At 43.3% G+C, this 14,952-nt stretch overlaps 1 protein-coding gene across 1 annotated transcript in view; it reads left to right on the top strand.

Annotated features, from left to right (window-relative positions):
• The first annotated feature begins 912 nt into the window (after positions 1–912).
• LOC126419398 (calcium release-activated calcium channel protein 1-like) overlaps positions 913–14,952 on the top strand; it is a 134,307-nt gene continuing 120,267 nt past the window's right edge. The window contains exon 1 of the mRNA XM_050086586.1: positions 913–1,086. The gene's annotated coding sequence lies outside the window, so the exon portion shown is untranslated. The remainder of the gene's footprint in view (positions 1,087–14,952) is intronic.

Raw genomic sequence — 14,952 nt, 5'->3', positions numbered from 1 at the left:
GATCCAAAGAAGAACGGCGCGTTTCGTCACAGTGTTATTTGGTAAGCGTGATAGCGTTACGGAGATGTTTAGCAAACTCAAGTGGCAGACTCTGCAAGAGAGGTGCTCTGCATCGCGGAGTAGCTTGCTGTCCAGGTTTCGAGAGGGTGCGTTTCTGGATGAGGTATCGAATATATTGCTTCCCCCTACTTATACGTCTCGAGTAGATCACGAATGTAAAATTAGAGAGATTCGAACGCGGACGGAGGCTTTCCGGCAGTCGTTCTTCCCGCAAACGGCACGGTTGATATCCCACAACCTCAATTTCGCCATTGGGTGCTGGGCAAAGGGAAAAATTGACGCTGTGTCTAGGGTGACACGCCTCCACTTGAAAATGGCGTTGCCTTCTGTTGATGTCAAGTGTGAATCGACCTGACGGGTGCCCTTTCCCGATCTATTGGAAATGAAATTACATTGCATATGGCGTTACAAGTCACACGGCTTGTGCAAGTCTGGGAGACGCGCGTCGATGACGATAAAATTATAAGGACAACACACACAATCAGTCCCGGACGAAGAAAACCCGCGACCTGGCCGGGAATCGAATCCGGGGCCCGAAGACCAGAAGTCAGCTACGCTAACCGCAGGACCACGATCTACTAGAGACTAGTTAGTACACGAGTCCGATCCGGAGGTGGACTTTGTCGCAGTAGTCGCGTAAATGTCGACGACGGCGCAACCGGACCAGAGCCGGTGCGCCCACACCGACCGCTTCCTTCCGTGTCCCAGCCGCAACTGCGCGCTCCGTGGCAACCGGCCGGGGCAAGTGGCTGGCCGGGCGACGGTGGCGCCGCGCGCGGCCACAGCCGCAGTCGCCGCCGCCGGAACCAAAGCGATAGCTGCGACCGCAGGCCTTCAGTCTCACAGCGGACAGCGACGCTCACGAACCTCACAGGGGAACGCAGCCAGCCGCGCCGGCGCCAGCATCCAGCTCCGAGAAGAAACGACAAATCAGCGCACCGGCCGGGATCAATGGTGGTGCTGCGCGGGTTGCCGTCCGGTGCTTCCAGCAGGCGCTCATTGTGACACGAGAGTTTATTTCAAAAAGTGAGTGAGTTTTCGAGAGAGTTTACCGATTGCCAAATAGCCACTTTAAGCCCACTTGTTCATTTGGTGGCAAGTGAAGAGGGAGTCAGACCTTCGAATTGCACTCTCAGTCAAACCCACCGGTATTTGACATGCCGTTGTTCTGGAGATGTTCGTCGTATTTCGGAAATCCGTGTTTGAGGTGCAGAACACTCCCAATTTCAAACGCGGATTGTACTATTTGCAGGTTGTTCAGCTACATTTTTTAATAATATACTGAAGAACTGTGTAATTGGTATACATACTAATTTCTACTTGACTTGCTGCCTTTTGACGTTGGTGGCCAACAGCAACGGAGGGTAAAGTGAAGTAAATTGGTATGGCATGACTGCCTGGCATTCCCACGAGAGAGATGCGCAGCCTCCTCTTTGCGAGTTCTTCCTATTGGGCGCCACTTGTGCGAATTGTGCGCCCTTAACCGGGGAAAGGCGACCTTTACCTTAACGTGGAATGTGAACCACGTGTCGTTTGGGAATGTATTCACGTCATTGAGAGGCGGAGACTGCAAAATTCTGGTCTCTGAGCGGGAATCGATCTCGGGACCTCACGGTCTCCAGTCTCGCACTTTAGCAGTTGCCACCAAGGCCGATAGAAAAGGAGGCTGAGTCTCTTCACAATGCTAGCCACTCGTGGTGGCGAAACGTTAGAAAAAAATCACTAAACAAACGTCGGCCGAAGATGTCCGGACGAAAGCCAACGGTAAAGTAATACTTCAACATGTGGTCATGAAAGCCTCAACAATTTTGTTAATTTCTGCTTCTGAAGACGTAGGTGATGAAAACATGCGAGGGTGGTTAAATAGCGATACCTGTGAGGTGAGACGTGAGCAGCTAGATGATGCGAATATAGTGGGCAACGTGTGTTCGGTAGAAAGAGAGAGAGAGGGAGACAGAAAGAGAGAGAGAGAGCGAACACAAGGTGATTGAGAAATCAGTTATCAGGCACACAGAGGTAATTAAGTGTGCAGGTCTGCTATTAGCGTATACAGGTCAAAATTCATCTGGCCGTACAAATGTTTTGATTTTCAGGAATATGACAACCATCGTGACGAAAAAAAAAGTGAATGATACATGGAAACAGAGAAAAAAGAACGATTATTCCCCAAAGATGAACTGGAAGCAAGTGATAGGGAATACAATGTGTTTTAAGTGTGATTTCATAAATAACTTGTCAGTTTCCGGTGGGTAATGAGTAAGTAATGCTTTCATATGTGACAATTATACACATTATAAATTAAACTCCCCTGCCGAATTTTTGATACGTTTTCACTACTGGATAGATTGGCATGGAAGGTTTGCGTATAAATCTTATTTCGGCTACACCACACAGATCTCCAGATACTTAGTGCTTGCCAGAAGGCTTTTCGCTACGGTCGCAGGTTCGAATCCTGCCTCGGGCATGGATGTGTGTGATGTCCTTAGGTTAGTTAGGTTTAAGTTGTTCTAAGTTCTAGGGGACTGATGACCTCAGATGTTAAGTCCCATAGTGCTCAGAGCCATTTGAACCAGAAGGCTTTTGACACTGTTCCTCATAACCGACTTTTAGTCAAATTTCGTGCCTGTGGAGCATCGTCTCAGATGTGTGACTGAATTCGTGGTTTCCTGTCGAAAGACTCGCAATCCGTACTAACTGACAGCAAGTTATCTAGTAAGACAGAAGTGATGTCTGGCGTTCCCCATCGGAGTGCTGTAAGCCCTCTGCTGTTCCTGATCTACATAAGAGATTTAGGAGACGTTCTGAGCACCCCTCATAGATTATTTGCAGATAATGCTGTTACTGACCGTCTTGTGAAGTCAACAGGTAATCAAAACCAATTTCAAAATGATTTAAACAAGAAATCAGCATCGTGGGAAAAGTGTCAGTTGACTCCAAATAGTGAAAAGTGTGAAGTCATCCACATAAATACCAAAAGAAATCTCCTAAATTTTGGTTACACAATAAAACACACAAACCTAAAGACTGTAAAGTTACTAAATGATTAGGGATTACAATTACGCGTAACTTAAATTGTAACGATCACAAAGACAGTGTTGTGGGAGAGGCGAGCCAAATACCGTTTTATCTGCAGAACATTTAGAAAGCGCAACAGGTATACTAAAGAGACTGCTTACACTACGCTTGTCCGCCCTCTTCTGGAGCATTGTGTGTGGGAGATCCACATCAGACAGGATTGACGGTCGACATCGAAGAAGTTCGAAGAAGAGCAGCTCGTTTTGTACTGTATCGCGAAACAGGAGAGAGTATGCGACGGATTGATACGCGAATTAGGGTGGCAGTCATTACACGAAGGCGTTTTTCGTTGTGGCAGGATCTTCTCATGAAATTTCAATCACCTACTTTCTCCTCAGAGTGTGTAAATATTTTGTTGGCGCTCACCTACATAGGGAGAAATTACCATCGCAATAAAATAAGAGAAATCAGAGCTCGCACGGAAAGATTTAAGTGTTCTGTTTCCCCGCACGCTTTTCGAGAGTCCAACAGTAAAGAAATACCTTAAAAGTTCGATGAACGCTCTGCCAAGCACTTAATTGTGAGTTGCAGAGTAATCATATAGATGTAGATGTACCTGTACTACCACGGAGGGCGTCGCTAGTGCAACATCTTCCGTAAACATAGTTAATACTAGTTTCCCGAAAGAACGTGTATATTTTGGACAATCCGTGTTTTTTGGTTATTTGTTCAGTCGCGGATCCACATTAAGGCGCATTGTTGAGATATGTTGTGAGTTAAATTAAAGCCAACGGTCACTTATTAAAAAGTAATAGCTTTTAAACCACCTCTGTGTTTGCTGTCGACCTTCGTAGCGTATTATCAGTCAAAGCGGCATTCTTTTTAATCTCAATTAGCAATCAGTGGCTTTTGTATTAAAGATGTGTGATAAGTGTTGTTCGGTAAGATGTAGCATTTGATTGATCTAGATGTGTACTCTATGAATCATTGCGAAGTAACCGGCACAGGGTATTTTTTATTATGAAATGTACTAAGGTTTCGTCGCGCGCCATTCGCAGATACTGCATAGGAATATTGACTAACTCTGCGCTTTTTTACGAGCTGTTACTTGCCTAATTTCATCTACCCAATCTCCACGAGATAGAAACTTGCAGGGCTGAAAAAATATTCCTGTCTGTCCTGTGAGAAGGTTTTTAAACTTTTCCATGCAGTTTCTCGCATGTTTACGGCGGATTTAGTGAAGTGTGTTTCCAGTATAGTTTTTTCACCATACGAGACGCAAATTCTGATAGGCAAACAAGCCTGAGAGCATTCGCATCGTCCTTCATTGTACATGCTCTTTGTTCCCTGTTAGTCCACTTGATGTGGGTCCCATATTCCTGCGTTTGGTTCCATGAGCTTGAGCAGTATCGAAGAATTGCGTGTTCAAATGTTTTGTGTGAAGTCTATCATCTCTTTCATAGACGAATAGCATTTTTCCAGTATGCTACCTATGAAACCTAACCAGATCTTCCGGTACCATAACTCGGCACTCCAAAATAATCGTATGACTCGCTCTGTAACTGACTCATTAATCCTGTAGTTCAAGGATACTGCACTTCCAGTTTTCGTGAAGTGTCCTACTTCTGCGTTTCTCTTCATTACGAGCTTGTAGGCGGTCCTTTCACCACGTCGACATTTTTCTGTAAGCCCATCTTTGTACAGGTTGGTAGAGGGACTTCGGCTGCTCAGTATAAAGCGTAAAATTATAAACAACTTCAGCCGTCTATGTTTCGAATGCACTTCGTTTTTGCGACCAGTTTCGACGTTTCACTACGCCGCCTTCAGGCTCCCTCACCAAAGTGTAGGAGGAAACCAACCTCATGTGCGGTCGAGCATTAGGTAACTGGTATCCGTAGACTTCTAGCTTCAACAAAGCGAGCACTTCATTCATTAATTGAAGACTCAAATGATGAACTAATTGATCGCGCTGGACGTGTTTTTAATTTTACATTTTAGGTCGATAATTTGTCAAGACCTAACTCGATATTGCAGTAATTTTTACCGCTTACGATTTCATCATAGCTGCATCATCTGGAGTTAACGATAGATTGTAATTAATTATATCCACTAACTCATTATGTATGACTTCAGTTTCTGCAGATGACTATCTTTCCGGGATAAAATTCTTTGTCTTCCCTGTCAAGAAATTTTCTGTCCAATCGCAGTCCCGATGAGATAAACCAAAGGAACGTAGATTGCTTCTAATCAGATAGCACACTGTTCAATTTCTCATAGAAGGTGTGTGTTCTCTTTCCAAACCTTCTTAAATTCCACGGTGTAGTATTTCTGGTAAAATAAAACTAAGTAAGTTAGATGTGTACAGTTTGTCTGCACACGTACAATATTGTAAATTTATGAAATCTCTTGTTTACAATATTTTGCATACCATATGAAGGGCTTATTTCAATAGTGGTACAAGTTCATATTGAGATACAGAGTCCTAAAGTTAAATGAGCGCTGAAAAATCTGCAGTTGGGATACTAGAAATATTCAAGCTTATGGCTTCTTGCTAGAGATGAACCTTTCTTTCTGTTTGTTTGGCTCGTTAATTTCAGAAGCATTATAGACAGAAAAGTGGAGGTAATGGACTTGAACCTCTATTGAAAGAAGCCCTTCGTATGCTCTATGGACGTGCATTTGGCTCACCGTCCTTGTACATAAAAGGAGTTCGTAGGTATCGGAATTCATCTCGTGCTTTTTTAAAACACGCAAATAAGGTTCTATTTTCACAAACCCAATTTCTCGTTGCGACGGCTATAAAGTGTAAATACAGGTTTTCTTATCTTCGTTTTATTTCTTTCAGTAAAAGGTCCGTCAAAGTTTTCGTGCTTGTTTCTCACGGGACAACCATTGAGCAACTTCAAAGCTCGCGATTTCAAATCATAGACGAGTTGAGTTTGTCTAGTATTCCGTCCTTTCATCACTGGGATTGTTTATCAGCCTTCATAAGACTCAAGTTGCAATGTTCAAATTAACTGTTAATCTCTTGCTGTATTAGAATACGGCACATAAAAGAAATATTTTGTATATTTGTGTTTTAAGAATCCAGGACTCCTTCAAGACTACTGTAGTTGAATACATTTTATAAGCGACACCAATAGTTTCACTTAGCTTTTAATTTATTGGCATCTGTTTCAAGCTGTCTTCCACCATTCAAAACAACTGATATCACTTCTATTTTAGCGCCACATTCTAAGGCAGGAATGGAACCAACGACACCAGTGCTTTTTGAGGCAGCAGGAAATGGTTGCAGATAACACATGGTTGTCTAATTACCACAGAACTGCCAAACACTTTTTGCTCTTGTGTTCAGGGTTGGCGACTGTCAGAATATATGTTGCCCTAAAAAGCTACCCCTTTTATTTTACGTCTCTGGGAACTTCAGTAAAAGTATGCATGGGACGATATGAAAATACTTCATTCTCGTTATTGAAGACAGACTGTAAACGCGCTTTCTTCTTCTGTCATTACCGGTCAATACGCAGCTGTCTCATTACGCGTGCTGTCCATTAGCCTTTGCAACACCGTGAACATTTCGTCGTCCACCACTTGGTAATTGCATGTCATTGTGACAGCGTAGGTTAACAGGTTTTTGTACTCTTAAACATTATCGGCGAGGGTTTTTTTCTGACTAACGACTGACCACGAATCGTTATCACTGCCAGATATAACCACTTTCCCGGCTCGCTGTGTTTGTGAGTAAGCCTTTTGATTCCATGCGACGCGCAGACTCTGCATAGCTTAATATCTGTTACGTATTCCAGCCTTTGTCTTTTCGCTTCTCATTGTTGCACGGTTACTTCCACGTCTATTTTTATGATTTTCGCCCATCTGTGCCCTCCGATCGTAAGGATTCTCCAATATCTTTGTCTAGATGTACTCGGCACATTATGTCCACCTTCTCGATCACTTATTTAAAATACTTTGTTTTCTTGATTTCCAGTTTCACTTGTGTTGAAGGTTCTCTTGCACACAGTGATATACCGATACTTACTGTCTAGTTAAATACACTACTGACCACTAAAATTGCTACACCAAGAAGAAATGCAGATGATAAACGGGTATTCATTGGACAAATATATTATACTAGTACTGACATGTGATTACATTTTAACGCAATTTGGGTGCATAGATCCTGAGAAATCACTACCCAGAACAACTACCTCTGGCCGTAATAAAGGCTTTGATACGCCTGGGCATTGAGTCAAACACAGCTTGCACGGGGTGTACAGGTGTAGCTGCCCATGCAGCTTCAACACGATACCACAGTTTATCAAGAATAGTGACTAGCGTATTGTGAGGAGCCAGTTGCTCGGGCACCATTGACCAGACGTTTTCAGTTGGTGAGAGATCTGGAGAATGTGCTGGCCAGGGCAGCAGTCGGACATTTTCTGAATCCAGAAAGGCCCGTACTGGACCTGCAACATGCGGTCGTGCAGTGATCGAATGAAGGGTAGAGCCACGGGTCGTAACACATCTGAAATGTAACGTCCACTGTTCAAAGTGCCGTCAATGCGAACAAGAGGTGACCGAGACGTGTAACCAATGGCACCCCGTACCATCACGCCGGGTGATACGCCAGCATGGCGATGACGAATAAACGCTTCCAATGTGCGTTCACCGCGATGTCGTCAAACACGGATGCGACCATCATGATGCTGTAAACAGAACCTGGATTCATCCGAAAAAGTGACGTTTAGCCATTCGTGCACCCAGGTTCGTCGTTGGGTACACCATCGCAGGCGCTCCTGTCTGTGATGCAGCGTCAAGGGCAACCGCAGCCATAGTCTCCGAGCTGATAGTCCATGCTGCTGCAAACGTCGTCGAACTGTTCGTGGAGATGGTTGTTGACTTGCAAACGTCCCCATCTGTTGACTCAGGGATCGAGACGTAGCTGCACGATCTGTTACAGCCATACGGATAAGATGCCTGTTATCTCAACTGCTAGTGATACGAGGCCGTTGGGATCCAGCACGGCGTTCCGTATTACCCTCCTGAACCCACCGATTCCATGTTCTGCTAACAGTCATTGGATGTCGACCAACGCGAGCAGCAATGTCACGATATGATAAACCGCAATCGCGATAGGCTACAATTCGACCTTTATCAAAGTCGGAAACGTGATGGTATGCGTTTCTCCTCCTTACAAGAAGCATCACACCAACGTTTCACCAGGCAACGCCGGTCAACTGCTGTTTGTGTATGAGAAATGGGTTGGAAACTTTCCTCATGTCAGCACGTTGTAGGTGTCGCCACTGGCGCCAACCTTGTGTGATCTGAAAAGCCAATCATTTGCATATCACAGCATCTTCTCCTTGTCGGTTAAATTTCGCATCTGTTGCACGTCATCTTCGTGGTGTAGCAACTTTAATGGCCAGTGGTGTATTTCACGTCAGCGGTTCTTCATTCTGAAGATGTCAAAACTGATGGAAGTGAAGAAAGCCACATTATTCCGAATTAAACGTACCTATGTAACTGTAATATCAGAACTCTTCACTTAAATGAAGTGTATCTTTCTCACTTTAGATGTATCCGTAACTGTTGCAGCTTTTTATGTTATTCGATAAAAACCAAAACGTTTTGTATTTTATTAAAAGTAATGAAGTGCTTCCCACGTATGTAGTGCGAAAACGTTCCACAGCACGTTTCTGGGCCTCTGTTGACTAGGTTTGTGAGTTATTCTGCTTAATCTCCGGTGGCTTAGTCGTAAGACTCATTTATAACAATATTTTATTACGTCGCTTCCCTTGTCTGTCTGTTTAGTACAAATTTTTGAAACTGATTTTAAGCTAACTTCCCTATAAGCTACAGATATTAAATTTTAAAAGTAGCTCAGAGCTGGGTGATAGCGCAATTGTGTGAGGTAGGAACCGCCTTCCTGCTAGGGAAGGGGGTGCAGCTGAAAACAGGGCGATGAAGAAGGGAAGCGCAGAGTGCCACCTGTCCAGATGGAGTTCCTGCATGATGACCGAGCTCAGCAGGGTGCGTCACAGCCTCTACAGCCGCAGTGTGCGCAAACTACCTGCAGCAGAATGAGTCTGCCACACCTTATTCGATTTATACGTGCACCTCTATAACACCTGAAGCAATTTCTACCCAACTGGGCATCACTTATAACCTGGAAAAAACTTAGTGTAGCCATAAGACCGCCGAGCACATCTACAGCTAAGGGTGGGGGTGAAGAGGGGTGATATACATGCGTAATTCAGGGTCGCCTAGAACAATTTCAACAAAATTTGGTATATACGTAGCTCATTTTATTACTATTTAATAACTTGCTTTCTTGTATGTCTGTTCTGTACAAATTTTACAATTGATTTTAAGCTAACTCTCGATGAGCTAGTAAAACCCGACCACTACTACTGTAATTTAGTATGTTGTTGTTGTTGGTGTTGTGGTCTTCAGTCCTGAGACTGGTTTGATGCAGCTCTCCATGCTACTCTATCCTGTGCAAGCTTCTTCTTGTCCCAGTACCTACTGCAGCCTACATCCGTCTCAATCTGCTTAGTGTATTCATCTCTCGGTCTCCCTCTACGATTTTTAACCTCCACGCTGCCCTCCAATACCAAATTGGTGATCCCTTGATGCCTCAGAACATGTCCTACCAACCGATCCCTTCTTCTAGTCAAGTTGAACCACAAGCTCCTGTTATCCCCAATTCTATTCAACACCTCCTCACTAGTTATGTGATCTACCCATCTAATCTTCAGCGCTCTTCTGTAGCACCACATTTCGAAAGTTTCTATTCTCTTCTTGTCCAAACTATTTATCATCCATGTTTCACTTCCATACATGGCTACACTCCATACAAATACTTTCCGAAACGACTTCCTCACACTTAAATCAATACTCGATGTTAACAAATTTCTCTTCTTCAGAAATGATTTCCTTGCCATTGCCAGTCTACATTTTATATCCTCTCTACTTCGACCATCATCACTTATTATGCTCCCCAAATAGCAAAACTCATCTACTACTTTAAGTGTCTCATTCCCTAATCTAATTCCCTCAGCATCACCGGACTTAATTCGATTACATTCCATTATCCTCGTTTTGCTTTTGTTGATATTCATCTTATACCCTCCTTTCAAGACACCGCCCATTCCGTTCAACTGTTCTTCCAAGTCCTTTGCTGTTTCTGACAGAATTACAATGTCATCGGTGAACCTCAAAGTTTTTATTTCGTCTCCATGGATTTTAATACCTACTCCGAACTCTTCTTTTGTCTCCTTTACTGCTTGCTCAATATACAGATTGAATACCATCGGGGAGAGGCTACAACCCCGTCTCACTCGATTCCCAACCACTGCTTCCCTTTCATGTCCCTCGACTCTTATAACTGCCATCTGCTTTCTGTACAAATTGTAAATAGCCTTTCACTCCCTGTATTTTACCCCTGCCACCTTCAAAATTTGAAAGAGAATATTCCAGTCAACATTGTCAAAAGCTTTCTCTAAGTCTACAAATGCTAGAAACGTAGGTTTGCCTTTCCTTAATCTTTCTTCTAAGGTAAGTCGTAGGGTCAGTATTGCCTCACGTGTTCCAACATTTCTACGGAATCCAAACTGATCTTCCCCAAGGTCGGCTTCTACCAGTTTTTCCATTCGTCTGTAAAGAAGTCGCGTTAGTATTTTGCAGTTGTGACTTATTAAACTGATAGTTCGGTAATTTTCACATCTGTCAACACTTTCTTTCTTTGGGATTGGAATTATTATATTCTTCTTGACGTCTGAGAGTATTTCACCTATCACATACATCTTGCTCACCAGATGGTAGAGTTTTGTCAGGACTGGCTCTCCCAAGGCTGTCAGTAGTTCTAATGGAATGTTGTCTACTCCCGGGGCCTTGTTTCGACTCAGGTCTTTCAGTGCTCTGTCAAACTCTTCACGCAGTACCATATCTCCTATTTCATCTTCATCTACATCCTCTTCCATTTCCATAATATTATCCTTAAGAACATCGCCTCTTTTTAGACCCTCTATATACTCCTTCCACCTTTCAGCTTTCCCTTCTTTGCTTACAACTGGGTTTCCATCTGGGCTTTTTATATTCATGCAAGTGGTTCTCTTTTCTCCAAAGATATCTTTAATTTTCCTGTAGGCAGTATCTATCTTACCCCTCGTGAGATAAGCCTCTACATCCTTACATTTGTCCTCTAGCCATCCCTGCTTAGCCATTTTGCACTTCCTGTCGATCTCATTTTTGAGACGTTTGTATTCCTTTTTGCCTGCTTCACTTACTACATTTTTGTATTTTCTCCGTTCATCAGGTACATTCAGTATCTCTTCTGTTATCCAAGGATTTCTACTAGCCCTCGTCTTTTTACCTACTTGATTCTCTGCTGCCTTCACTATTTCATTCCTCAAAGCTACCCATTCTTCTTCTACTGTATTTCTTTCCCCCATTACTGTCAATTGTTCCCTTATGTTCTCCCTGAAACTCTGTACAACCTCTGGTTCTTTCACTTTATCCATGTCCCATCTCCTTAAATTACCACCTTTTTGCAGTTTCTTCAGTTTTAATCTACAGTTCATAACCAATAGATTGTGGTCGGAGTCCACATCTGTCCCTGGAAATGCCTTACAGTTTATAACCTGGTTCCTAAATCTCTGTCTTACCATTATATAATCTATCTGAAACCTTCTAGTATCTCCAGGGTTATTCCATGTATACAACCTTCTTTCATGATTCTTAAACCAAGTGTTAGCAGCAATCGGTATTGTAATTGTCAACTGTCGAAGCTGCGTTGGTGAAGTACCGGAACTTCAAGCGCTCATAGAAAGCACCGAAGCTGAAATCGTTATAAGTACAGAAAGCTGGCTTAAGCCAGAGATAAATTCTGCCGAAATTTTTACAAAGGTACAGACGGTGTTTAGAAAGGATAGACTGCATGCAACCGATGGTGGAGTGTTCGTCGCTGTTAGCAGTAGTTTATCCTGTAGTGAAGTAGAAGTGGATAGTTCCTGTGAATTATTATGGGTGGAGGTTACACTCAACAACCGAGCTAGGTTAATAATTGGCTCCTTTTACCGACCTCCCGACTCAGGAGCATTAGTGGCAGAACAACTGAGAGAAAATTTGGAATACATTTCACATAAATTTTCTCAGCATGTTATAGTCTTAGGTGGAGATTTCAATTTACCAGATATAGATTGGGACACTCAGATGTTTAGGACGGTTGGTAGGGACAGAGCATCGAGTGACATTATACTGAGTGCACTATCCGAAAATTACCTCGAGCAATTAAACAGAGAACCGACTCGTGGAGATAACATCTTGGACCTACTGATAACAAACAGACCCGAACTCTTCGACTCTTTAAGTGCAGAACAGGGAATCAGTGATCATAAGGCCGTTGCAGCATCCCTGAATATGGGAGTTAATAGAAATATAAAAAAAGGGAGGAAGGTTTATCTGTTTAGCAAGAGTAATAGAAGGCAGATTTCAGACTACCTAACAGATCAAAACGAAAATTTCTGTTCCGACACTGACAATGTTGAGTGTTTATGGAAAAAGTTCAAGGCAATCGTAAAATGCGTTTTAGACAGGTACGTGCCGAGTAAAACTGTGAGGGACAGGAAAAACCCACCGTGGTACAGCAACAAAGTTAGGAAACTACTGCGAAAGCAAAGAGAGCTTCACTCCAAGTTTAAACGCAGCCAAAACCTCTCAGACAAACAGAAGCTAAACGATGTCAAAGTTAGCGTAAGGAGGGCTATGCGTGAAGCGTTCAGTGAATTCGAAAGTAAAATTCTATGTACCGATTTGACAGAAAATCCTAGGAAGTTCTGGTCTTACGTTAAATCAGTAAGTGGCTCGAAACAGCATATCCAGACACTCTGGGATGGTGATGGCAATGAAACAGAGGATGACACGCGTAAAGCTGAAATACTAAACACCTTTTTCCAAAGCTGTTTCACAGAGGAAGACCGCACTGCAGTTACTTCTCTAAATCCTCGCACAAACGAAAAAATGGCTGACATCGAAATAAGTGTCCAAGGAATAGAAAAGCAACTGGAATCACTCAATAGAGGAAAGTCCACTGGACCTGACGGGATACCAATTCGATTCTACACAGAGTACGCGAAAGAACTTGCCCCCCTTCTAACAGCCGTGTACCGCAAGTCTCTAGAGGAACGGAGGGTTCCAAATGATTGGAAAAGAGCACAGGTAGTCCCAGTCTTCAAGAAGGGTCGTCGAGCAGATGCGCAAAACTATGGACCTATATCTCTGACGTCGATCTGTTGTAGAATTTTAGAACATGTTTTTTGCTCGAGTATCAAGTCGTTTTTGGAAACCCAGAATCTACTATGTAGGAATCAACATGGATTCCGGAAACAGCGATCGTGTGAGACCCAACTCGCTTTATTTGTTCATGAGACCCAGAAAATATTAGATACAGGCTCCCAGGTAGATGCTATTTTTCTTGACTTCCGAAAGGCTTTCGATACAGTTCCGCACTGTCGCCTGATAAACAAAGTAAGAGCCTACGGAATATCAGACCAGCTGTGTGGCTGTGGTGAAGAGTTTTTAGCAAACAGAACACAGCATGTTGTTATCAATGTAGAGACGTCTACAGACGTTAAAGTAACCTCTGGCGTGCCACAGGGGAGTGTTATGGGACCATTGCTTTTCACAATATATATAAATGACCTAGTAGATAGTGTCGGAAGTTCCATGCGGCTTTTCGCGGATGATGCTGTAGTATACAGAGAAGTTGCAGCATTAGAAAACTGTAGCAAAATGCAGGAAGATCTGCAGCGGATAGGCACTTGGTGCAGGGAGTGGCAACTGTCCCTTAAGATAGACAAATGTAATGTATTGCGAATACATAGAAAGAAGGATCCTTTATTGTATGATTATATGATAGCGGACAAACTCTGGTAGCAGTTACTTGTGTAAAATATCTGGGAGTATGCGTGCGGAACGATTTGAAGTGGAATGATCATATAAAATTAATTGTTGGTAAGGCGGGTACCAGGTTGAGATTCATTGGGAGAGTGCTTAGAAAATGTAGTCCATCAACAAAGGAGGTGGCTTACAAAACTCTCGTTCGACCTATACTTTAGTATTGCTCATCAGTGTGGGATCCGTACCAGATCGGTTTGACGGAGGAGATAGAGAAGGTCCAAAGAAGAGCGGCGCGTTTCGTCACAGGGTTATTTGGTAACCGTGATAGCGTTACGGAGATGTTTAATAAACTCAAGTGGCAGACTCTGCAAGAGAGGCGCTCTGCATCGCGGTGTAGCTTGCTCGCCAGGTTTCGAGAGAGTGCGTTTCTGGATGAGGTATCGAATATATTGCTTCCCCCTACTTATACCTCCCGAGGAGATCACGAATGTAAAATTAGAGAGATTAGAGCGCGCACGGAGGCTTTCAGACAGTCGTTCTTCCCGCGAACCATACGCGACTAGAACAGGAAAGGGAGGTAATGACAGTGGCAGTATAAAGTGCCCTCCGCCACACACCGTTGGGTGGCTTGCGGAGTATAAATGTAGATGTAGATGAAGATGTAGATTAAGTTATGCTCTGTGCAAAATTCTACCAGGCGGCTTCCTCTTTCATTTCTTAGCCCAAATCCATATTCGCCTACTACGTTTCCTTCTCTTCCTTTTCCTACTGTCGGATTCCAGTCACCCATGACTACTAAATTTTCGTCTCCCTTCACTACCTGAATAATTTCTATTATCTCATTATAAATTTCATCAATTTCTTCATCATCTGCAGAGCTAGTTGACATATAAACTTGTACTACTGTAGTAGGCGTGGGCTTCCTGTCTATCTTGGCCACAATAATGCGTTCACTATGCTGTTTGTAGTAGCTTACCCGTACTC

This window comes from Schistocerca serialis, chromosome 9 (genome assembly GCF_023864345.2).
Source record: "Schistocerca serialis cubense isolate TAMUIC-IGC-003099 chromosome 9, iqSchSeri2.2, whole genome shotgun sequence".
In the NCBI taxonomy this organism is placed as follows: Eukaryota; Metazoa; Arthropoda; class Insecta; order Orthoptera; family Acrididae; genus Schistocerca; species Schistocerca serialis.
Note: the sequence above shows the minus strand (reverse complement) of the source record. Positions and strands in the feature narration are given on the sequence as shown.